Consider the following 24,938-nt stretch of genomic DNA (forward strand, 5'->3'; position numbering starts at 1 on the left):
GATGGAAATATGTTGCTTAAAACATCTTAAATGTTCTTTTTAAGTATGAATCTCAAGGTTTAATTTCTCCTTAGCTGCAAATGAATGTTGCACAGAATCTCTTAAAATATTTACCTGAGTTAAGGAAAAGAAAAGTTAAGGCCTTTGCAGCAGCGACAGTAAAGTGGATTTGGAGGTACCTGTAATATTTTTTTCCGTATTCTGGTAGTTAAGGTCTTTTTTGCTGCAGTTTCATTGACTTTAAGTGATTCCGTAAGTATAAAACTATGATAAGGACAAACCTGCAGATACTTAAAGTAACATTGCGGAGTTTTTCTGCCTTAAAATAATGTTTCCAGACTCATTGCAATGGTAGAAAAATGGTTAATAGGATGAATGGTGCTGCCGCCGCAGCCTGAGCCGGGTCGCGTCGGCTGAAACTGCGCTATGTAACTTCCCTGCACGGGTACGAAACACCGCCGTTTCGTTTTCGTTAAGTTTCGTTTTTCCCACCAGATGGTGGAAGCACTGAGCTGAAACTCTGCAATGTTGCTTTAAGTGAACATTTTAAGGCATTTTTAACTCAGACTTTGATGAAATTCTTAACTTAAGGTGTTTTGTGCAGCGGTTTAAACAAATTGAAGTGACTCTTCTAAAACTAAGATGAAGAGAAATCCATCCATCCATCATCTGGTCATCCGGGGTCAGGTCAGGTCGCCATGGCAACAGACGTCCCTGCTCCTCCTCCTGGGGGGTCCTGAGGCGTTCCCAGGCCGGATGGGACACATGATCCCTACAGTGAGATCTGGTTCTGCCCCGAGGTCTCCTCCCCGTTGGACAAACCCAGAAGAACAAAACAGGAGGCATTGTTATCAGATACCCTCAAGTAAACTTTAAGGAGCAGACTTTAAGGGAAATTTTAACTTAAATTTATGTTTTGTGCAGGTTCTTTCTCTCTGCAGACACCAAGTTCAGATTGTTTTGTCAGATTTTAGCGTCTTTCTTTAGTCAAAGAGGATCGGATCAATGTTTGGATATTTGATTTGGCTCAGAGTCCAGACCGGACGTCCTTCCTGACACAGAAGGAAGGATTTGGGGTGAAACTGGGGGGAATTGAACCTCCAACTCTGGGATCAGTGAAAATAATCATTAGTTGCTGCCGAATGACACAATGAAACCTTCCTTCAGTGATAAAACCGATGCAGAACCAATACAGTATCGATACACATGAGGCAAAAACAAGCAAAACAGTCCTCACTTCTGTTCTACTTAGTTTTCTGATACAAGTTTCAAACATGTGAAGACACACATACACACACACATACGCAGACACACACACACTGATACTCCCACTTTCCTCTGGGAGGTGTACACAGGAAAGCACTGGTTTGTTTTGCAGGAGGAAGTTCAGTGCGTTTGCATCTTTATTTCTGTGTGGGTGTTTGTGCGTCTCTGTGGGGAGCTGCAGCTGTGAAGGCTGGCTGGCTCCACACTGTAAACTACTCACACGCTTGCAAAACACACAGACACACACACACATAGAGAAGACATGGACTGTCTTTATTACTGTCAACAAACGCAACAGTTTCTGCTCTAGAAAAGTCTCCGTCTCCGCGGCTGCACAGTGAGTGAGTGTGTTGCTGTGTTCGAAGCTAAAAATAGAGGAGAAGTGTAAAACGTCTTCAGGAGCTCGACTGTCAATTAAATGTTTTACAGGATTCAACTCAAACAGCTTCTTTTCTTTTCTGTTGTTTCAATAAGAAGCCGATATAACAACAACAGACACTGTCACTGTCAGTGTCAGTGTTAGTGTTAGTGTTACTGTGCTGAACCGGTGTCGACTGTCGAACACGTCTCTTGGTTTCATGTGAGTGACGGCGACTGAGCCCGGCTCCCACAGGTGGATTAATAATAACACCTGTACAGGTGGATTAAGATCCAACCTGTTCTATTAAAACAAGACCAGATATAATAAAACCTACCAAGACCAATTAAGACTCGCCCAGGAGGTTTAGTCAAACCTGCTCAGGTGGGTTAAGACCTGCCCCGTCATTAAGAGTTAGTCAGGTCCAGGTCCAGGTAGATTGAGACCTAACCAGGTAGATTAAAGGTTGTCCAGGTTGTCCAGGTGGATTAAACCTCACCCAAGTGGATTAAGGCTTGTCCAGGTTGACAGAGGCTTGTCCGGAAGGATTAAGGTTTATCCAGGTGGATTGAGATTTGTCCAGGTAGATTCAGTCTTGTCCAGGTAGATTGAGACCTGTGGATTAAAGTTTGTCCAGGTAGATTGAGACCTAACCAGATAGATTAAGGCTTGTCAAGTCGGATTAAAGCTTGTCCAGGTAGATTAAGTCTTGTCTAGGTAGACTGAGACTTGTCCAGGTGGATTAAAGTTTGTCCAGGTAGACTGAGACCTAGATTAAGACTTGTCCAGGTAGATTAAAGCTTGTCCAGGTAGATTAAAGCTTGTCCAGGTAGATTAAAGCTTGTCCAGTCGGATTAAGGCTTGTCCAGGTAGATTGAGACCTAACCAGATAGATTAAGGCTTGTCCAGGTAGATTAAGTCTTGTCCAGGTAGATTGAGACTTGTCCAGGTGGATTAAGGCTTGTCCAGGTAGATTGAGACCTAACCAGGTAGATTAAAGTTTGTCCAGGTGGATTGAGACTTGTCCAAGTATAATAAAACCAGTCTTGGTGGATTAAGACCTGACCAGATTGATAAAATCTTAAAATGCATCATTAGCTGTTTACCTGACACCTATTGAGCGTTTAAGGAGCGTTGGTAAACTGTAGCGTCTACTGACCCGTGAGGCGTTTAGGGGACATCTGTAGATTGTAATGGAGATTATTTCCAGTAGCTACACTGTTTAATAAACCACCACTTGTAAAATGAGTAGGAAACAAACTGAGCACTTTCTTTTTTCTTTTTCTTTTTTTTTGGCCTTTAGAGCCAAGAACAAAAACTTCATTATAGAGTTGTTCTTATTGTAGTAGCAGTTTAAAGTATAAATAATTACATTATGATTCATTTAACTCAGTTTGAAGCGGAAATGATTAAAAAACCTTCTGTACTTTTTTGTTTGGGGAAATGTCTCCTCATATCTCTTTATTAGTGAAACACATTTTCATTTTCATGCCCTCAAAAGTTCTAATTTCCATTTTTCCACATGACACAGCGAAGTGCACAGAAAGTGAAGAGGCCTGAACACTGAGCTCTATTACTGACGGTTTATTGGCTCCAACAGACAAAAGGTTATTCCTTCTCTTCTGCCTTCATGTTTACACTGCTTTAATTTAATGAAAAATGCAGAGTTTTCTCCTCGTGCTGCCCTGTAGGAGAGAGCAGAGCAGCGATGTATGAAGAGGCTGAGCCCGGACAAAGTGATGATGGATGCGAGAGATTGTTGTTGGTCAGTCGTTTGAATTCGACCGGTCAGTGTGACACACAAAGCTTCTCCTCTGAAGCCTCCGGGTGAAATGGGAAAATGGATTTTTACACCTTTTTTTAATCCTCGATGTCCTCGTTTAAATTCTTCATTCTTCTATTGATCCTTTTGCTAAATTCATGTCTTAAAAAACACAAGTTATTTTTAGAACGGAATCGATTTGTTTGCTCTTCCTGTCAAATGGTTGATGACTCATCCTGAACTCAAGGGTTTTAAGTCCAATTAGTTTCTCAAATTTATACGTTCCTCCTCCAAACTTTAAAGAGGAACTATGCAGGATTTGTAGTTTAACTCTGCTACTTTTTCACCTTAGTTAAACAGCTTTGGGGTAATTGTGTTGGTTTAATAAATGGCTTAACTTGTTCCAGGGAGAATGGAGGCGCTCTGATCTTGCAAAGTTGGTTTTCAGCCAAGAGACATTAGGTGGAAGGCAGAGCGTCTGACCCGGTGTCCCAGCTCTCGTCTCTGCGGCACCGCCACACAAACGTAACGCGCCCCATAACCCATAATCTCTTGTTTATGACAGATAAGACTACACAAATATACACGTTGTAACATCATATATGATAGATAACGTTATCTATGGCTCTATTGATTGACTTCTTTTTTGTAAACAAATGCACATGGCCGGGAGGACGGTTAGCAAAAGAGCGGAAAAACGACGAGTAGATTTAGAAATGTCCAGGTAGATTGAGACCCACCAGTGTAGATTAGGGCCTGTGCAGGTAGATTAAGACGTGTTCCAGTAGTTTAAGACCCACCAAGATACATTGAGACATGTCCAGGTAGATTGACACCCACCAAGGTAGACTGAGAACTGTCCAGGTAGATTAAAACTGGCTTCCCCTCCAAAAAAAGTCCCTGTGCCAAGTCCCGTGTTTTTACTGGAAAAATTAGATCATGCAAAATTGAAAAGCAAAAATGATGGCGGGAGCAGGAGAAACTAAACAACTGAGGGTCTTTGGTCTTTGATATCAGGAAAGAAATGGACTTCCCAAAATCTGAAGACAAGAAAGAGCCGCCAAACTTTTAAAAGCATCAAACAAAAAATGATACTTAAAAAGATAGTTCAACATTTTGGCAAATTGGCTCATTGCCATCATCCCTATAGTTTTAGGAGTAGGTTCGTTAGAGTTGTTTTAGAGGTAAATTCATGCAAAACCGCTGATGCGCGTTGCCTTCAGGGACAGTTTTTCATCAAGCAGTCTCTGCATTTCCCTCTAAAACAACTCTGTCTGGTAACGTTGTGTTATTATCTCATAGCGTGGTGAATGTGCAGCTCACAACTTGTCCACCAGAGCGTTGTGGAGTTGTTGGATTGTGTATTTGATGAGTTTGATGAGTGTAAACCAAGAAATCCCATGAGCCTCCGTAGCGTAGCTCTGAGCAGCTCACGGCTCTTCTCCTCCGTTCTAAAAACAGCTTGCACCGACAAATAAACCTACTACTACTATGACTATAGGGATTATGGCAATGGGCCAATTTGCCAAAATGTTGAACTATCCCTTTAAAGACGCCTCTGAGACGTTCAGTGTGGCTCCGTTAAGTGCTGAGTAATAAAAGTGAGAAGCTCTGCAGGGCGGTGCGTTCACCACCCTCTCGTTTGTCACAGTAAAACTGCCATACCTGAGAATCCTTCACAGTTTAATGCATAGTTCATAGTTGACAGGCCTCATCCTCATTACGCCTTAATATATTCCGGATATAGTTTGAATATTGTATCATGATATATATATAATTCAATGTTTCATTGAATATTGCATGAAGCAGCTGTATTTGAATTCAGAGGCAGTAACAGTGGAGGAGATGGACGGCTGGAAACTTATGGGCAGAGAATAAATACATCAAGAATTAGACGCAACAAAGCAGGAAAATGAAAAATACTGACGGATGAATGGAGGACGATATCGGAGGTATATTGGAAAAAGAGGGTACATGTAAGACATATACAAGGTCGGCTAATGATATGAATGCACCGGGCTCTTACAATGACAGGTTGATTATGTCGGCCGAACGTGTCCGTGTGAAAACTTGAGCTCGTCTGTAAATGTGCTGATGCTCTTCTCCAGCAGAGGTAGAGGTGGGGGGGGGAGAAAAACAGTGATCTCTCTCTCTTATCTCGCCTCCGTTATTATATCCCAGCATTCAGATGGGTACAGCATGAGATGAGAGAATCAGTTTGTATTGAACATGGTTGAATGCAGTGCTGATGAAAGCTCATGCTGATAATAGCTTTTTCATTATGTCCTTAGCCAGGCTTGGCATTTCATTTTCTGCTGCAGAGAGAGAGAGAGAAGTTCTGCTGCTGCTGCTGCTGTTTCGACTGGGAGTTAGTTGTGTCTTTTCACTGCAGTTAGATTGTGTGTTATGTGGAATATTATGATTTTTTTTATGTGGTACTTATGCTCGATTAAGCTCAGGGGGGGTTTGGGTGTAAGGGGTTTGTGTTTACCCCTGAAAATAGAGGAAGTTTTGTTGTTTTTTTAAGCCGACACCAGTTGCTCTTCTCTTCTTCCTGCTCTAGCTGGTTTGTAACTTTGTGAATGAAGGCAAGAAGGCAAGGCATCTTTATTTGTAATAATAATAATAATAAAGTTTATTTATATAGCACCTTACAACATCAGAAAGATGATCAAAGTGCTTTACAGAAAGAAAATACATGACAAGTGACAAATCTCATTGGATACCATTTAAAAGCAAGAAAACACAGAAACGATAAAATACATATCAAATGGCAAAAGTTACTGAATATTAAAAGCCTGTCTAAATAAATGAGTTTTAAGATGTAATATAGCGCATTTCATACCAAGGCAAAGGCAACTCAATGTGCTTTTTACATAAAGACAAAACTTTTCTTTTTTTTTTTAAAGAACAGCATAAAACAGCATAAAAACAAAAAAACACAGAGTTAAAAGAAGGAGCAAAAGAAGAATAAAAAAGTAAAATAAAAGAAAATAGATACAGTTTACAGTTCTTAAAAAGAGCTCAGCTATAAGCACATGAAAAGAGAAATGTTGGACTGATCTGATGGATCGTCCAAACCGACGGCGACCGTGGTGTCCAGCAGAGTAATTGGTTGGTCACCTTTTTATTTGAAAGTCGAGCTTCAAACTGTTTAATCCTGAACACTGTGTCATATTGGCTTGAAATTAAATATTTGCGCTGCCATGACTCATCCTCATAAAAGGAAGTTTTTTCCTTGTCGCTGCTGCTGAATGCTTGTTCATGATGAGGACCGCCGGAGAGCTGAAGTTCAGTCTATTTGACAAGTGCCCTTGGGTAATTCCTGTTGTGCTTTAGCTCTATATACATAAAAACTGACATGTTTGAATTCAGTTTTTTTTTTTTTTTTTTTTGTGAGTGCTTCAGAGCATTTGAAATGGTTTACCTTGAGCTCCAACAGATTGTGCTCTTCAGCTCGACCTGTTGTACGCGTCATTGGCAAACGAAACGATTAGATAACAGCAAACTGAAGAAGAAGAAGGCCAGATACAACGCTGGAGTGTGTGAGAAGCGGTTTGTGGAGGATAATGGAGATGGTGTGAACTCAGAAACTCAACTTCCAACCCAGTTGATGCAGCGATGGCGTCAGTAACGAGCTGAGTGTCGTTAACTTTGTGTTTGTGGAGGCAACTGGACTCTTTTTGTTGGTTTCTTGAAGATTTTTCACCTCTTAACTGAAAGACTTGTTCAGGTCTAACAACTGGTTTGGTTGAGTCTAACCCTAAAGACCCTTACACACCGGGGATGTGACGAATAAAAGACATGAAAGTGCGAAGTAAGTATTCAACGGCAAATATTTATTTATACTGAGTTGTTTTAGAGGTAAATGCCGAGACTACTTGCTGAAAAACTGCCCCCAACGGGAACGCACATCAGCGGTTTTGCATGAATTTCCCTCTAAAACAACTCTGTCTGGTAACGTTGTGTTATTATCTCATAGCGTGGTGAATGTGCAGGTCACAACTTGTCCACCAGAGCGTTGTGGAGTTGTTGGATTGTGTATTTGATGAGTTTGATGAGGGAAACCAAGAAATCCCATTATCCTCCATATAGCGTAGCTCTGAGCAGCTCACGGCTCTGCTCCACCGTTCTAAAAATAGCTTGCACCGACAATTAAAGGTAACAAACCTACTGCTATGACTATAGCGATTATGGCAATGGGCCAATTTGCCAAAATGTTGAACTATCCCTTTAACCCTTTGGCTTGAGAGGAGAAACGTCTTCAAGAAACCAACGAAAAAGTCCAGTTTCCTTCAATCCAGCTTTTAAAGACCATCGTTAACTTTGCGACCTTTGGCCACGCTCCTAATCTCAACACAAGCTTGTTAAAGGGACAATGAGGAGTTTTGGAAAAGCGAAGCGTTTTCACGCTACATTTATGACCGGCGCAAGACAGACTCATGTTTTCATTCATCAATAATTAAAGTCAGAGGTTCGAAGATCACATACCGTCGTAGTTCCAACCTTAAACGGCGATTCGGCGGCGTTATTCTCATGACTCATCACGAAACCAAAAGTAAAGAAACGCTCGTCTGCTCGACCAGCATTTCCACCACCACTAATAATAACAAAATAACCATAGAGACAAAACGATATATTTATCGAAAATGGGCCCATTAACAAGTGGTAACGTAGATTCATCCACATTAATATGATACTTTTTTATAACCAAATAGAAACTCCTCGTTGTCCCTTTAAAAGGTCGCTTTATTATTATTTTGAAGGTTGATCAGACAGTGACCGCAGGTTTTTCCGCCTCTATAAAGTCCAGCCTCGTTATGTCATTACACAGTGTTTCCTCATATTTAAAGAGCCAGTGTTGCGGTGGGTGACATCACGCTGACCCTGGGTGAACTGTGTTTTTGCGAGGCTGTTTTTCTCCGTCTGAATCCTCCGCGTCGCCGACACCTCCACCTCAGAGCGATGAATTAGGAGGCTGCTGCACCCACAGATATTTTCCAACTTATTTAACACATTGACAAACTACGGTAATAAACCAAGAGAGAACATTTTTATTCACTGAAGTCACCAAAGCCCTCTGACTGAGTAATGGGCTGCCAAGGAAAAGTCATAAATTTACATGAAGGCCGCGGTGTCAGCTCGGTTCCCACACCCTTTTGGTTGCACAGATTGGGAAGTCGTGGGATTTTGTTTACACCTCGCACTTCTGATCTGCAGAAGACGCCTGTCGGGGAGAGGATTTTCTGAGAGACTTGACGTTGGTGTAAAGAGTCGAGTTCATTACCATCCGGCCCGACTCCCTCTTCCCTGAGGAATGTCAGTCATGTTGAGCAGAACCAGATGTGTGTTTTGCCCCCACCTACCCGGACCGATCCGCCCCTGCTTTACAACAGCGGAGTGGATTTCTGTGAATTCTCTTAGAAACCGAAGATAGGACGGACGACAGCAGCAGCTTTAGTTAAACTCATATTTTCATGATAAAATCTGACACTGCCAAAAACTAATAACCAACTATTTTTTGATATTTGAGTTGTTGCACTGCAAAAACTCAAAATCTTTCCAAGAATATTTGTCTTATTTCTTGTCAAAATGTCTCGTTTCTAGTCAAAACTAATCTCTTTTCATTTAAAATGAGACTTGTCACCTAAAAAATAACTTGTTTTTAGATCTTTTCACTTGTTTCAAACACATTTTTACTTGAAATAAGTAGAAAAATCTGCCAGTGAAAGCAGGTTTTTTGTGCTTGTAATAAGAAAGAAAAACTTGCCCCACTATCAGATTTTTCTACTTATTTCAAGTGAAAATATGCTTGAAAGAAGTAAAAAGTGTCTAAAAACAAGCTACTTTTAATGTGATGAGTCTTATTTTAAGTATAATGAGATTGTTTTGACTAGAAATGAGACTAATATTCTTGGTAAGATTTTGAGTTTTTGCAGTGTGCTTATATTAAAGCTTCTGACAACAAAAGTCTGCAGTGGTAGAGGCTTGTTAACAAACCCAGGTGATAAATTAAGCTTTGGTTTCTCTGGGTGCTCTGGCTTCCTCCCACAATCCACTGCATGTTTGGTTAATCTGCAGCTTTAAATTGAGCGTGAATATGAGCCTGTGGTGGACTGGTCCCATCTGTCCAGAAGGGACCGGCAGGACTGACGCCAGAACCCAAAACAGTCCAAAAGGATGAGGTTTATGGATCATGGACAAAGAGCCTGAGGGTAAACCCACTGGTTTTCCTTTGATAATGAAATCGATGTTCGTCCAGATGTGAGTTTTGCATCCAGACAGCTGTTGCATCCAGTTTGATGCTGTTTGTTCTCTTCTGTAAGAGATTGTGATTGATCAGCCCTGATCAAGAAAACCTCAAGTCCAGACTAAAAAACAACCCTAGAGCTGCAGCTTTAAAGGAATAGTTCAACATTTTGGCAAATTAGCCCATTGCCATGGTCATAGCAGTAGGTTCTTTACCTGTATTTGTCGGTGCAAGCTATTTTTCAAACTCATCAAATACACAATCCAACAACTCCACAACGCTCTGGTGGACAAGTTGTGACCTGCACATTCACCACGCTATGAGATAATAACACAACGTAACCAGACAGAGTTGTTTTAGAGGGAAATTCATGCAAAACCGCTGATGCGTGTTGCCTTCAGGAACAGTCTCTGTATTTCCCTCTAAAACAACTCTGTCTGGTAACGTTGTGTTATTATCTCATAGCGTGGTGAATGTGCAGCTCACAACTTGTCCACCAGAGCGTTGTGGAGTTGTTGGATTGTGTATTTGATGAGTTTGATGAGGGAAACCAAGAAATCCCATGAGCCTCCGTAGCGTAGCTCTGAGCAGCTCACGGCTCTGCTCCGCCGTTCTAAAAATAGCTTGCACTGACAATTAGGTGGTAACGAACCTACATGTACTGCCATGACTATAGGGATTATGGCAATGGGCCAATTTGCCAAAATGTTGAACTATCCCTTTAACAAAAAATCTCCATTTAATGGTCTTAAAATCTCAAATCACACCAAAGATGTTGTGAACGTGGCCTCATGTTGAAGGTTGGAACCACAGCTCTCTGAGCTTTATTCTTACTCTTCTCTTCTGACCTTTTATTTTGCAGGATTTTTCATCATTTCATTCAATAAAAAGTTACTGAAGTAAGAAAAAAAAAATCTACTTCTTTCTTCCTGACCTTCAAAAATAAATAAATGCATTTGCAGCAGATGCTCGGGCTCTTCTGTGCTTTAAAGCTACTTCAGAAGAAGCCAGAACACAATGCTAATTGTTATTAATCCAGTGTCCAGTGAGGACGGTCCTTGTCCTGAGTGGACGACAAGACCGAGGTTGTATTTGTCGTCATGACTGTCTGGTATTAAGTGAATGTGAAGCAGGTGGGGGGGTAAAGGAGTGTAAATGTATTGTTGTGAGATAATGTTGGTTTTTAAATCCTCAGAAATGAGTTTTCACAGAGAGAAACGGAGGCAGAAGGACGGGAGGCAGAGAGGGACAAAAGGGGAAGTAAAGAGCAGGAACATGAGATAGAAAGATCCAAACAAAACGCTTCTGAGACTTTATGGAAGTTTTTTCTTTTTTCTTTTTTCTTCCATCGCTGCTTCACATATTGGATTTTCATTCGGTCTATCTTAGATTCGTCCGCCTTGCCTTGCCTTGTCTTTTTCTCATTTCCTCCTCTTTACCTCTCTCCAAACATATCTCTGTAAACAAAGAAATTCCTCCACCGGCCGTGGATCCATTTAGTCTCTCCGCTTCGTTTTCTGAAAAAAAAAAAAAACGCTGCACACGCAGGCAGGCCTCGATCGGAGCGTACCGATGCGTCCAGATTCAACATTTCCTGTCGGACCGTTGAACAAACAGCTGCAACTCTCTGCGTTTTTATCTCTCCTTGCCGTCGTTCCCCTGCTTCCTCCTCCTCCTCCTCGTTTTTCCCTCGCGGCACCTTTTCTTTTCATCTCAGGCCTGTTTTTTAAAGAGCTGCTTCTTCTTTTTTACTTCTTTTGACAAATTATTTCCAACACCGTGCAGCTTTTAAGGCACATTAGTGACATTTCCACCACGGATTGGAGTGCTGCGTGAGTTCTTTAATAAATGGACGCTGGTTAATTAAGTGGAAGCCAAAGTCACAGTCGAGTCATCAGCCTCGTGAACCCGGCGACAGAGACAGTTACAGTCGAGTTTACAGAGGGATTCTGCCCTGCATGCCTTTGGCCTCATAAACAAACTGATTAACTGTGTGTGTGTGTGTGTGTGTCTAGTGTGTGTCTATGTGTGTGTCTGTATGTGTGTGTGTGATCTGGTGACACAAAGCAGAAGTGGCTTTGCTCCCAGCAGATGAGGAGAGAGAGATAGAGGGATGGTGGGGGAGGGATGAAAAAAGAAAAGAGAGGTGGTGTGTTGTGTTTGGGAAATGGGTCAAGAGGAAGTTGAGATTGTGCTTTTCAAGTGTGTGTGTGTGTGTGTGTGTGTATATGTGTGTGTGTTTCACAGCTGAGACCGTGTTGTCGGTCCGAATGGGAATTTGCTGTGTGCATATGTGTGTGTGTGTGTGTGTTGACGGTGCATAACTTAATTCCACAGGGAAGACAAAGCAACAGCCTCTGTTTCCTGTCCTAATTGCTTAAAATCCTACACAAATAAGCCTACACACACACCAACACACACACAGACACACACACACACACACAGTCATTTACACATCCTATGTTTAAAAGGGACTTATGCAGATAAGTTTAGCATTTGCATAGTTTTAACATTCATTATCTATTTTGACAGAATAGCTAATACGTCTTTTTCACAGTTCTTGCACACACACACACACACACACACACACATTTTCTCTTTCTCTTCTTCTTCTTCTTCCTCGTCTATCCCTTAATGTTTTTTTTCCGCCCCCGCTCTTCTTCTCTTCCTGACACCTTGCCGTTTGGAGAGGCTCATGTTTTACCAGTCAGTCCTCCTGCTACTTGCACATGCAGCGGACAGAGCGCAGCATTAGCATTCATTAGCAGCCGCCGCTACCTGATGAGTGTGAAGTTGTTTTGGCGGCTTCAGCCTCGTTTAGCAACGTGTTGTGTTGTTGTATTAGTCGACTGACTCGTGGTGTTTCCAGTCCGACGGCTGCGTGGTAAAAGTTTCCACTGACCAGAACATCGTCTAGTCGTCTCATGACTCCGTTCCTCACACCTTGTGTAGATAATGATTTGGCCACGGCAGCTTGTGTTTGTTGTTAGATGCTGTGAGAGAGAGAAATCCAGCGTGGAGTTTTCTTTTCCTGCTGCTTCTCTTCTGATGAAATGAACTCGGTGAAATTTCTCTGCAGCTCTGTGAGAAAGGAATCTGTGGGAAAAAAATCAGATTTCAAACTGTGACGGAGCTGCTGACCCGACGTTAGGCTACCTGATGGCTCTTCACACACATCAATGAACAGAACGACATCGTCGGCGAACAGGAGTAGACGTCGCCTTATTGTTAAAGCAGAAGTAAGCGATATTTTTGTGTTAATATAAGTCTTAAATAGTTGTATCTTCCGACAGCAATCACTTACATAGAGTGTTTGGACCGAAACACGGGTCTGTCAGTCACTCTGCTCTGCTCTGAGCCCAGGAGAAAACTTTCCTCGTATCCTACAAGTTTTATCCAATGAGGAGAGAGAACGGCATGAAGGGCTGTGTGTGCAGCCAAGGGATGCGCCTGAATGTGGTGGCCTGGAACGCACCATTAGCCAAAACGACCGGATCGCTTACTTCTGCTTTAATGAATGAAGCAGCTGCAGCTTTAATGTCCCGGTAATTAAAACCACCAGAGAGAGTTTGGTAGAGTGGGTGGTCCTTTAGAGGATGTCGATGAATTGGGTGTGTTCTTAAGAGGAGGTAGATTAAATGGGCGGTCCTTTAGATAAACTTTTTTGCATCAAAGACCCCGAAATTGACACAAATTAGACCACGGACCGCCCCCCTCATTGGACAAAATTTTGAAACAAACACCAGAAATACACAAATATTTGTTCCAAGACTGAATAATGTTACTTTTGTAGTCAATGTATGGTCAAATTAGGGCCAATGGCGTGAATTTTTGGAAAAAAATTTGAGAGATTTCTGGAGAAAAAATGTAATATTTTCTGGAAAAATTTGGTAAAATGTCGCTAAAAAGTTGGGGACCCCCTTGAACCCTCTCAAGGACCCACTTTGAAAACCACTGCTTTAGATGACATCATTAGAGTGGGGTTAGGGTTAACCCTGTCTTTAAAGGGATAGTTCAACATTTTGGTAAATGAGATAATAACAGAACGTTACCAGACAGAGTTGTTTTAGAGGTAAATTCATGAAAAACCGCTGATGCACGTTGCCTTCAGGGACAGTTTTTCATCAAGCAGTCTCTGTATTTCGCTCTAAAACAACTCTGTCTGGTAACGTTGTGTTATTATCTCATAGCGTGGTGAATGTGCAGGTCACAACTTGTCCACCAGAGCGTTGTGGAGTTGTTGGATTGTGTATTTGATGACGTCGGTGGAGTGTGCGGTCCTTCAGTGTGTTCAGGACGTATTAGCGTTCACTCTTCTGAAGCAGCGCGGACGCACACGTGGTCCAGATTCACCTCCGACTACGGTCTGTCTGAGTGATCAGATCTCCAACGTGCCCTGAATGCGTCGTCGTGGGTACGTTCACACCTGAGCTCAGAGCCGATGCACCTGAGGCAGAACAGGGTCACACACACACACACACTGAAATCTGTCTCCTCAGACATGTGCTCTTTAAATTCTGTAAGACGACGTCCCTGTGTGTGTGTGTGTGTGTGTGTGTGTGTGTGTGTGTGTGTGTGTGTGTGTGTGTCTGTGTGTGTGTGTTTTCATATTCAACTGCACAAAAATGAAGCTTGTGTGTGTGTATGTTGGTAGGAGAAAGTGTGTTTGGGGTCTTTGTCTGTGGACGTGGCTGCCATTGTTCGACTGTCTCTCTTGGCACATTATGACACATGACCCGTGGTGTGTGTGTGTGTGTGTGTGTGTGAGTGAGTGACAGACCGAGGACAGACAGTGTGTGTGTGTGTGTGTGTGTGTGTTTTCCTGGCATAGAGGTCAGACGGCGAGCAGAGGGGGCGTCTCTGTCTACAATCTGGACCTGCTGAGTGCGTCCATCCTCCGTCTGCCGCCGTTTTTTTTTTTTTAGCTGTTTGTGTTATTTTATCACAAGTCGAACCAAAAAAATATTGATTCTAATAAAATCCACATTTCACTATCTATCTCTCATCTAAAAAAAAAAAATCAGAAGCAAACTTTATTCACTTTAAATCAGAATAATATACATCAGTGGCCTCCCGCCTTTTTCCTGCCGTTTGCCGATTCACAGCCGCAGCAGTTATTGAATCATATTGAAGAGGAGATTGGAAATGAGCGAGGCAGAGGGAGAGGTCAGCGCCGGGTGAGCCGCCGAGAAGAATGCACAATGGCTGCTGAAAATTTAATAAAAGCCATGGAAATGTTTCGGATGCGTTCGGATGCTTTCAGGGGCCCTCAGACAGAAGGAGGAAGAGAAACGACTGCGGCGACTTTATTATGATTTAGAGATCTTTTGTAATTACCACGGATGGAAACTTTTTTGCCTTTTGGTGGTGGGAGCGTCGGTCGGCCGGTTCGATCAGTCAGTCCGGGACTTGGTTTCCCGAGCCTCTTCATCATTTCTCCCTGCAAATGATGTTTTGCAGCCCTGAGGTTGAGTTGACTTCCTGCAAGACACGAACCTGGACCCATTAATACTTTATGTAACGTTTCTATTAGAATCCGCGGAAAGAAAAGAAACAAAAAGTGACAAGAACAACAGTGGAGGAAAGTTACAAAGTGAAACTAATCTGTGAAGGCACAAGGCACTAGAGCTGCTTTTCACAGCTGCAGCATAAATAACAACACACACAGACACACACATCGTGGTTGTTGTATTATTAATCATGTGCACGTCTGTGTTCAGCTGCGTTCACGTAGAAAAAGTTTGATCGATCGTTATTCTGTCCCCAAAATCTCCAGGTGCACACGAACGACACACAGGCTGCACATCGTCGTCAATAATCATCATCAATCATCGATGATCATCAATCATCACGTGTGTTTGTGCGTCCGTGGGTGAACAGCTTCTTCCAGTGTGCGACAGACGTTGTACGATGATGTATGCGTCTCGTATGTATGCTATGTATGGAGATGACAAAATTTACTTGATGGTCCCTGAATGCCTCGCTTGCTAAACTGAAATATTCCTGATTAACGCCTCAAATAGAGATTGTGTTAGACAATGTTCCCTCAACGCCTCACATTCAGACTTTTCTAAAGGTTCCCTGAACGCTTGTATGTAAAGAGTAAAGTTTACGAGTGTTCCTTGAATCCAGGCCGCGTTCCCTGAACGCCTCATCTTAGAAAATCGGTACTGTTAAACAATGTTCCCTGAACGCCTTACATCAGGCTATGACAATGTTACAATTTTCTGAATGTTCCCTGAACGCCTTATATGTAGGCTGTCTTTAAGAGTGGACCTACAGTTAACCAGTGTTGCTTAAATCCAGGCCACATAAGACAGGTTTTCCCTGAATGCCTCATGTTAGACAATAGGTACTGTTGAATAATGTTCCCTGAACGCCTCTTATTCAGGCTATATCAGTGATCCAGTTTTCTGAATATTCCTTAAAGGGATAGTTCACCCAAAATTCAAATTTCACTCATTATCTACTCACCCTCATCTCGACTATGAGCTGGGAGAAGTTTCAGAGTCCTCCGTGGCTTCTCTGAGTTACAGCGGGGCTCCGTGCAGCACTGCATGTCCATATGACGGTTGCGAACGGAGCTCACTTTGTCCAAAAAGACACACCAAAAAACATCCAAATACCTCCATACTGCTCGTCTGTAATGTCCCTCTTGTATTGAAGCCCCAACATGAGAAATTGTTCCGAAGAAAATTAAATAAGTCTATATTTTAAGCTTGTTTGTAGCGGAAGCTCCCTGTGTCTCAGTTTAGTGCTCTGCCTGTGTCTGTGCAAATCCCGTGAGATTTGCACAGACATTTGAATTTTGGGTGAACTATCCCTTTAAACACCTCATATATGCAGGCCGTATCAGACATCGGTGGTGCTTACCAGTGTTCCATGAATGCCTCATGTGCCAGTCTATAGCCAACACTTTTAATCAGGGCTCCACTGGGAGGGAAGGGGAGGGAGGGGGGGTCTTTGGGGTCTCACAGTGAACTGTATATCGCCTTAATGGGAGGTCAGAGGGCGTTTACAGTCATTTCACACTGTGCCAACATGAGGGGCCACTGGGGGCCCCTCGTTCCCCCCCGAGGCCCCGGACATCTGCCCGATTGTTGTGTTGAAGTGGATTCAGAGATCTTCTTCTTGTTCTTCACTGAGGATGTAAATCCAGCTGGTAATCTCACATCTAATCCGCTGCTTTAGGTTATTTAGACGCCGGCGTGTGTGTGTGAGTTTCATCCTCAGAGTGTGTTTCTTTTATTCCTTTTATTTATAGATATTTATATTTCTATAAATCATGATGAGATAAGTGCTGCTGCTGCTGCTGCTGCTGAGTCGGTCGCTCTTTAAACACAACTTAATGAATATTTATTGTCTTTACGGTTTTCAAGCTACTTCCTGATGATGGAAGGAAACATTGTGTCGACTGATGCTTCGCCATCTGGATGTTTAGATGTTGGATGTTAGATGCTAGAACATATGGACACACTCATGCAAACAAATGAACACACACACACGCACACAATACACACACTAACACACACTCATACACACACACACACACACGAGGCGGCTCTACTATCCAGAAGCATATGGTTCTTTGAGATAGAGTGGAGACAGACTGGGCCATTCTGTTGGAGAGCACCGAGGGCCTCAACATTGTTAGAAGTGCTGCCAAACAAACTTCACCCCACACACACACACATTCAACACACACACACACATTCAACACACACACACACTAGTCGTGCATCACTTGCTGCTTTGCTGCTCGTCTCAATGCGAAGTGAAAAGCAGCTTCACTCTCGTTTCCGGGTGTGAAATGAGAACGCAGACAGATACCTGCGAGCTGAGTTAACGCTCCTTGTCCTCGTCGCTGCTGCTACTTCGCCTCTTTTTGTCCGTTCGGTTGTCTCATTATGGAGATTACCCTCCAAATTGATTTTTCCTTTATCTCCTCAGTTAAAAAGTGCCTTTATTTTCCGCAGCCCGCTGTGCCCATAAGTGTTAATGTTATCGTTATGAGAGGAGAAAGCGCGGCTCTCTTCTTGTATTATCACAAATTAAAATGCCTTTAGTTTAATTCAGGGCCTGATGAAGGGCTCTATTTAAACTCAGGCACAGCTCCAGCTTTTTGTTATTATTCCCTGCAGTAATATGCTTTTCTCTCTGATAGATAATACCAGATTTCTGGCACTTTCTGTGAATTAATTATGTTTAATTAACAATGCCATCAGTGTGCTGTGAGTATAAACCAGTCGTCCCCCCCCCCGCCGCCCCCCCGGTTCTCCCACTTTGATCCGCCGGCTTTTCTACAGTCGTCTCTGTTGCAGACGTCCAGACGGATTTGTTAAGTTTACACTGATATTCACAGGATCAGGATTCACAGTGCATTGTGGGGGTTGGAGTTGTTTTGAAAGCTCCTCCTTGACAGTCTTCCAATTCCCCCTCGTGTTACATAACAAACGAGTCAGCTGAGTGTAATCCTTCCAGATATTAGAATGATTCACAAACATACATATAATGTGAATTTACTTTTTCTGTGTTAAACCACAAACTTTAAAGGAGACATATTATGCCTGTTTTCCACGAATTAAAATAGTTCCCAGGTGTCTTAAAGACATATCAGTGACATGCTTTGGTCAAAATACCTCAAGGATCAAACATCACAGCTCTTTTCATCCTCTCTAAACAGCCCTGTTCAGAACGGCTGGTTTCAGTGCCTGCCCCTTTAAATGCAAATGAGCCACTGCTTGCCCCGCCCCCTTCACTGGATTTACTAGGATTCGAATCCTAGTTACATCACTGGAAGACAACTGAGGAAACAGCTCATAAAACCACGTGGATTTCAACCTAGAGAGCCTGAAAATTACAGATTTTAGTTTGTCAATTCTCACATTTTGGAGCCAGAAGGCAAAACAAACACCCAAATATATGTTAAAGAGACTTCAAAAAGTGATATTTCCATAATATGTTCCCTTTAACCAAGAAGAAAGAACCATAAAACAGTTTTAATATCTCCACTAATGATATTGTCAAGTTGAATAATTGTAATACTTTTTGTTTTATACTCATTTTTTCATCTCTTAGTGATGCTGATATTGTGATAAATCATTATTATCAAATATCGCGATATTCAATATTAATCAAAAATAAAGATATTATTCTAAATTGTGATGTTTGATGTCATTGAATTTTGGCCAAAGCCAGTTACTTAGATGATGCCAATGTGGATGAATCAGAAATAATCAATAATAGATCAATCAATAGTCAAATTAAATGTTATTTGCAGTATTAATGTGGAGTGTGAGTCCTTTATGTGTTGTCAGTATTGATGCATTCATGGACACACGCATGTTAAACAGGTCTGTTTGTTATGCAGTTGAATGGTTTTATACTAATGGTGCGTTCATGACACGTCAGAAAGTTGGAAATTACATCATCAAGGCTCGACTTGATTTAATGTGTTTTAATTTGGTTTCCCTGCCTTTTAATTCGCAACTAAACACTTTTAAACACGTTCATACAGTATTTTTATTATTTAAATGGGTCTGTTGTATTTTAAAGCTCCGCCCACACACACACACGCTGTCCCTCCACCGCAGCTTCATCAGTTATTTTTAAGTCTGTGGTGACACTGTTAAACAGCAGCGTCAAATTAAAGTGTGGTTACAGCAGCAGAGTTTCATTAGGAGGAAAAAGTTTCTCTCCAGCTCCTCGAGGGGTTTGGGTTCGGGTTGGGTTGGGGGTGTTGGGGGGTCGACATCGACATCGGAAACCTGCAGCAGCAGCTCAGTGTCGGGGGCCGATCAGTAACTAATACGGCACCTGGTGTCGACCTGTAATGTGAGCGCGGGCCCTCGGGGGCCGCTCATCGATCACTTGGAGTTTCACCAAAATTCTCGCTGGATGTCGAGATCGAATGACAAACGAGTCGAGTTACAAATCACTCGTTTAGTTTTTCTCACCTTTTTTTTTTTTCTTGTGTGTGTGTGTGTTTCAGGAGAGTGAGGCGGTTCATGTCATCGCTGATCAACAGGCCTGAACACTGAGCAGGTAAGAAGCTTTTATTTTGAAATCCAGTCTTTTTCTATTTTTTTTCCCACCAAATATTTGTTTTTTCTTCCTTTCTCTTCTTCATTTCCTCCACTCGCTAATTATTCCTCCTCTTCTCTGACATCGGAAACACTCGTGGGTTCCCATGAACGCCATTGGCTGTTTGTTTTGGTGGCCGCAGCTGCCTGTGTTGTGTATTGGTGTGTATTGGTGTGTGTGATGATGGGGGCAGTGGGTGAGTGAAAGGGTTAATTGGAGGCTGCAGGCTGTTTTTTTTTCTTTCTTTCTTTTTTTTTTTTTAAAGAAATGAATTCTTGCTGAGAAACAGTCTCCTCACATATCAGCCAATTACAGACTCACACACACACACACACAGACACACACACTCTCTCTCGCTGTATTACATTGAGTTTCTGCTGCTACCTCGACTCTGTGATGCTGCTGCAGTAAAAAACATTATCTCAAAGCTTTTTACAGGATGAGGTCACAACCTTTCACTTCTTACAGAGAGGGGAGGATGGTACGGTGAAGGAATAGTGACAATGTGTGTGTGTGTGCTGTTTTGTAATGAGTAGAAAAATCATGTCTTTACTGCAACAGACTTTAATGTAAGAGAAACAGATAGTAGTTTAAATCAAAGGGCCTTTGAGCTTCAAGCCAATTATTATTTCATATTTCTACTTAAACCCTTAAACAAACGTCGTGTCATGAATTAAAAGCGTCTTAATTCCAGTGTTTATAACCCACACAGAGACGGTTCTGCTGCAGCGTGAAGCCGGTGGGACGTTAATCAGCTCGGTTCAGGAGTTTGGGAGCTTTAAGTTGCGTAGACGTCGACTCTGAAGTGGATCAGATTAAAACCTTCTGCACAGATCCAGCCCTCGGGTCGGACTCACATTGTCTCGTCTGTATCTGACTCTGTCTCTGACTCTGGGTGGCGTTCGGCATCGCTCTGCATCTCAAACTCACAACTTTAAAACCAGTTTGACAACAGCAACATGTTTCTGCATCATACTTGACAACTTGTCTCAGTTTGAAAAGTAGAAAATCCTGCAAAACAGAAGCAGAAAAATCTAAAACTGGCAAAACCAAGGCAGTAGCAGCAGCAGCAGCAGCTCAAATCTGATGGAAATATTCTTGTTGCTTTGTGCATAATTTTACACTCATTTCCTCCAATTTCAGCCGGAGATGTTTTATATCTTTGGAAACTTCAGGTTTTCCACTAGAATTTCAATCGAAGGCCTCTTTTTTTTTTCTTTTTGCATTTGAAATTTGATTTGAATAAGGTTCAAGTCGACCGCTGCGGTAGGAGTTCGTACACACTGACCCACGGGCGACTTGGTCCGGTTTAATGGTGTTGCTTTTCTGACCGGGAGGCAGTCGAGTTGAATTTCTCTCAGCTCGGCTGCACAGACAGAGGCTGCAGCAGTCGCACTGTTTCCTGCACATCAAGTTGTTGTAGTTAATCCTAGAGAGGTGCTGCTTCTTCTTTTTCCTCTTCTTCCTCCTTTTCAGGGATTTTTATTTATTTATTTTGCATCCAGACGTTTTATATGCCAGACAAGCCGAGGCCTGGGAGAAGTCATTTGCCAGGCTTTTGCATCTTTATATTATTTTGTGCTCTTAATGTGGAGACGCTTTGGTTTGTGTGTGTGTTTTTGTGTATATGTGTGTGTATTTCCAGGGCTTGTGCACACTTCCACTTCCACCTCACACATGGGAAGATGAAGTACGTGCACACAGATTACCCGCCACAGTAATGGCTGTAATACCTCGTCTGTGTTACCGCCTGCAGACTGGCTGCAGGGTTGTTTTGGCCATTTAAGGCTTTTTCTGTCTCGGTTCGTAACCTCAGATGAGTAAACATTGTATATTGTTTCACAGGCTTTTTTTTCTCTTTTCTTTCAATTTGGTTCTTCAGAAGGAGAAAAACGCTGAATATTTGATTTATAGGCAGTTTTGTTATTGGTTTAACACGAAACTCCCAGTGTGACCGGTTGGTTTGACTGGTCTGAGCTCATCTGTGTGTGTGTGTGTGTGTGTGTCTGCCAACTCCCATTAAAGTGTGTCCCAGTCACTGTGTGTGTGTGTGTGTTGTTGTGCGTCTCCCTTCTGTCTTCCATCCATCACTATTTCCCTCTTGCCTACATGTTCTCAATCTCTCACTCCCCTCTGTTATGCTTTTTCTCTTTTTTTCAAATGGGTCTTGTTCCCATAAACTGCTTCATTTTCTCTGCCTCCGTGGGAGCTTGTAGCTTGTCACTCTCTCAAAATCTTATGAAAGCAAATACAACCATCTCTGTGTGTGTGTGTGTGTGTGTATGTGTGAGTGTGTGGGAGTGGGTTTTTATGATATCTTCCTCTCAGGGTCAAATCATTCATCCCTCTCAGATATTTGAGGTGTACGACACACAGCCGACGAGCCCTGTTCACTTTTATTGTTTTTCCCTCGCTGGCTTTTATTTTGATGGTGGGGATCTGTTTCATAGATTTTCCTCCTGCAAAATATCGTGCAAAAGCTTCATCACACGAGCTGAAATATAATATAATGTTCCTGCTATAACTTCAGCTGTGATGTGAACTCACGACTAGGAATGTGACTATAAAACTACACCTACTAGATATAAACTAACAGGACTCTAGAGTCCGAGTCAGAGTCTGACTTTGGCTCATTAAACAGCTGATCTGGGATGAGACTTGAGACTTTCTGGACAAGACTTGGACCGACTTGGGAGTTGGTTTGACGAAGTTTGATATTTCATACACGTTTGACTCAAGTAACTCGAGACTTGACTTGATCTGTTTGAGAGTATTTGATGTTTAACTTGGGCTTGTCTTGATGAACGTGAGACTTATTTTGACAAAATGACGAAAACGAAATGACTTGGGAGACTTGAGATTTACCGTTTACAGACCTGGAACTCATCTTTCTTTGATATTTGGCTTGAACTTGTCTTAAGAGACTTGCTTTTAAAGACTTTGAGTCTTTAGACTGTAGACGAGACTTGAAACGACTTGGATTTGTCCAGACTGACTTGAGGCTTTGACTTGACAAGTCTTCAGTCTTCTCTTGGACTTGTCTTTGGTGTGAACATGTCACGACTGACTTTGGGACTTGTTTGGACAAGACTTGACGACTTTGACTTGTCTGGACTGACTAGAGATTTGCGGCTAGTTGGGACACACAACTTGACTCAACTTGAGACTTTCACTTGACAAGCCTTTATTCTTCTCGTGGACTTGTCTTTGATGTGAACATGCCATGACTGACTTTAACACTTAGCGACTCAGACTTGTCTGGACCGACTAGAGACTTGAAGTTGAGACTTTTACTTGTTTGGATTCAAACTTGTCTCAAGTGACATGGGAGTCAGCTTCAAAACTTTTAGCAAGTCTTAAGGCCTTTAGTGGTCTTACAGGACTTGAGATTATATATGAACTTGAACTTGAGTGATGTTTGACTTGTTTTGACAAGACTTGACAACTCTGACTTGTCTGGACTGACTCGAGACTTGGAGCTAGGTGTGATGAGACACAACTCCACCCAAGTTGAGACTTTTACTTGAACTTGTCCCCAAGAGACTTGCTTTTAAAGACTTGGGTTTGAGTCTTTTCACTGTAGACGAGACTTGAAATGACTTGTATTTGTCCAGACTGACTTGAGGCTTTGACTTTACAAGTCTTTAGTCTTCTCTTGGACTTGTCTTTGATATGAACATGTCACAACAGACTTTAAGACTTGTTTGGACAAGACTTGACGATTCAGACTTGTCTGGACCAACCAGAGACTTGAGGCTTGAGGAGACATGACTCGACTAAAATTGGGACTTTTACTTCCATTGGATTCGAACTTGTCTCAAGTGACATGGGAGTCGGCTTCAAAACTTTTAGCAAGTCTTAAGGCCTCTACTGGTCTTACAGGACTTGAGATTAAACTTGAACTTGAACTTGAATGATGTTTGACTTGTTTTGACAAGACTTGACAACTCTGACTTGTCTGGACTGACTAGAGACTTGGAGCTAAGTGTGAAGAGACACAACTCCACCCAAGTTGAGACTTTTACTTGAACTTGTCCCAAGAGACTTGCTTTTAAAGACTTAGGTTTGAGTCTTTTCACTGTAGACGAGACTTGAAACGACTTTGATTTGTCCAGACTGACTTGAGGCTTTGACTTGACAAGTCTTTAGTCTTCTCTTGGACGACTCTGACTCATCTGGACCGACTAGAGACTTGAGGCTTCCCAAGTCTAGTTGTGAGGAGATATGACTCGACCAAAGTTGAGACTTTTACAGGTACTTGCGTTGGATTTGAACTTGTCTCAAGTGACATGGGAGTCGGCTTCAAAACTTTTAGCAAGTTTGAGACACAACTCGACCGAACTTGAGACTTTTACTTGAACTTTTGCCAAGTGACATGAGTTGGCTTTAAAACTTTGAACAAGTCTTAAGGCCTTTACTGGTGTTACAGGACTTGAGATTTGAGATATGAACTTGAATTTAAATGATGTTTGACTTGTTTTGACAAGACTTGAGACTTGACTGACTCAAAGTGTTTGTTGGACTTTAAACTTGTTTCATTCGGGGCCTCAGTCTTTAACTTTTAAAACTGCACACATGGTTAGATTTCGCAAACAGACGCTCACTTTTGAGCAACAGCTACAAAAAAACCCTCTTTTCTCATCAACCCCCCGCTGTGTTGTGTTTCCTGGGGCCGGTTGCTACAGAAGAAGCCCAGCAGATGGTTCCAGCAGAGGGGGTTACGAGGCTAGACGAGACCTCCTCTCAGGCTGAGGCCTCCGGGGGCCTCGGGGTGGATCACAGGGGCCCCGCGTGCAGCCGCTCACTAAAAGCAACACATGCATAATAAGGAAATTAAACGTATACCTCCCCTGAGGAAAGCTGTGATATGTTACAGCAGAAGAAAAGCGGGATGTAATTATTATGTAAAGGCACGTTAACAGGTTCAACATGTCAGATGGTGTCTGTGAATGCAACGTGAAATGGTTTACAGTATTAGTTGAGTATGCAGCAACATCAGTGGCATTTATGAAGACAAAGAAAGAAGCAATCTGGTGCAGACAGCAGTGAAAACAAAAGGTTTTCGTTATGCAACTGAAGAGGAATCTGACATGTAAACTTATCATACAAGACGAGCGTGCAATGGAAGCTGAAGAACAACCTTTCTGACTCATTGTTGTTGTCATTTTTAAAGCTTTTCAGTTTGAGTTGTCAGTCAGACGCTTGAGTGCCTGGATAAT

At 42.3% G+C, this 24,938-nt stretch overlaps 1 protein-coding gene across 3 annotated transcripts in view; it reads left to right on the plus strand.

Moving 5' to 3' along the window:
- The window catches only part of plxnb2a.1 (plexin b2a, tandem duplicate 1), a 238,452-nt gene that overhangs the window by 71,481 nt on the left and 142,033 nt on the right, over positions 1-24,938 (plus strand). For 2 of the 3 annotated variants that reach the window (XM_085769977.1, XM_085769979.1), the window contains exon 3: positions 19,628-19,680. The exons of the other annotated variant lie outside the window; for it this stretch is intronic. The gene's annotated coding sequence lies outside the window, so the exon portion shown is untranslated. The remainder of the gene's footprint in view (positions 1-19,627; positions 19,681-24,938) is intronic. 3 annotated transcript variants of the gene reach the window in all.

This window comes from Trachurus japonicus, chromosome 23 (assembly GCF_045865225.1).
Source record: "Trachurus japonicus isolate A0001 chromosome 23, Traja_1.0".
Lineage (NCBI taxonomy): Eukaryota > Metazoa > Chordata > Actinopteri > Carangiformes > Carangidae > Trachurus > Trachurus japonicus.